A 1,503-nucleotide genomic window follows, 5' to 3' on the forward strand; every position below is an offset into this window, starting at 1 on the left:
GTTTGACACATCGCAATACAGGCAACAATAGTGACCTGCAAACATATCAGCGAAAAATAGGCTCCAATAACAGGGAGAAAGAAATCAGGCACCATGAAACAAACGCTTGTGGAAATCACCGAAAAATCTTAATTCTATCGTAATTCATGAACAGTCTTCCCTCTGAAAAAGCAATGAGTTGGTTTTTCATCCTTTTTGTGAGAGGCTATAAAACCGTCTTTCTTTTATTATAGACAACTGTCACTTGCGGTGCTTATCAGCGTGGCAAGAATTTGTTGATTAACAACATTTTGCAGTACTTGCTTCGGCAGTACATACTGTATACTAAAATTGGAATCATACAGAGAAGATTAGCATCGTCCCTGCGCAAGGATGACACGCAAAATCGTGAAGCGTTCCATATTTTGCCAAGTTATTATAAATTGATTTGGCACAGCGACCTATTTTGCAAAAAACTTGCATAAAAGAAACACTGCTCGTGAAACACAATAACAGTGAAACACACACTAGTGTTTACATGACATTTGCAAACTTAAAATAAGCAACCCTATGCTCACAGAAATTCGAAAACAGACGTTTTAATCAACCACTGGGACAATGTGGCTGGACATCGCATTGGAATAACTTTAAGCAACCCCCACCTAGAACTATAATCTGATTGGTCGGTCGGTGGAATCGTATGCAAATGAAAATATGTTTCCCGAAAAGTATTTTTTGCCTTCGTGCTCTTTAACTCCTCAAGAAAAGTATTTTTGGTTATACTTGTACGCTGATACCTTCCGCGGGCCGCAGCGATACAGCGTGGCGGGCCGCCAGTTGGTGACCCCTGGCCTATGTAGTTCACTTAACATACTTTTCATGCGACTGTGCTGCCTTCAATAAAAGTGTGTTTGCAGAAATTTGTTCTTTAAATTCTAAGCAGCTAAAAGGTGTGTTGAAGAATACACACAATTCACTTTTAACAGAATAAACAGCTAAATGGTTTCGTTCATCTGTCCATGTGTTACCCATAACACTGAAAATTCTCTTAACATTGGCATTAGATACAGGGATAGACATTGCATACTGGACAACTTTTAACAAGTTAGGTGCAGTTTCTTTCTGAAAGAAGTTAGTTCAATTTTCCAGCGATGATCTTAGCTTATTAGCCACATCACACATGATTGAGTAGCTGGCCTACATAGTCTATAACTCTATATAAACTAACAGTTAAATGGTCAAACTTCTAGGCTGTTAGTTGCTCGGGCTAGTGGCTTTCAGTTTGTCAGCTACCTAGGCTGTACTCGTGACTCCACTGTTGGACTTCGTATTGGCCAAGCCGGTAACCACTTTAACAAGTCGAAATTCTGCCACTGCGATTGACTACAATGCAACCGCCAACCAATCAGAACATGTTATAAGAGGCTACCGTCCAATTGTGATCCTTCTAGCACTCATCCAGAGAGTTAATGCTTGTTTTGAACTTTATTTGGTAATTATAGAAGAAAAAGAGCAATAGCAGTA

General features: G+C 39.5%; 1 pseudogene; it reads left to right on the forward strand.

Annotated features, from left to right (window-relative positions):
* Positions 1 to 309: 309 nt before the first annotated feature.
* On the forward strand, positions 310 to 407 carry LOC145787029 (U6 spliceosomal RNA; annotated as a pseudogene).
* The last annotated feature ends 1,096 nt before the right edge of the window (positions 408 to 1,503 follow it).

The sequence above is a fragment of the Aplidium turbinatum genome, chromosome 17 (genome assembly GCF_918807975.1).
Source record: "Aplidium turbinatum chromosome 17, kaAplTurb1.1, whole genome shotgun sequence".
NCBI lineage: Eukaryota > Metazoa > Chordata > Ascidiacea > Aplousobranchia > Polyclinidae > Aplidium > Aplidium turbinatum.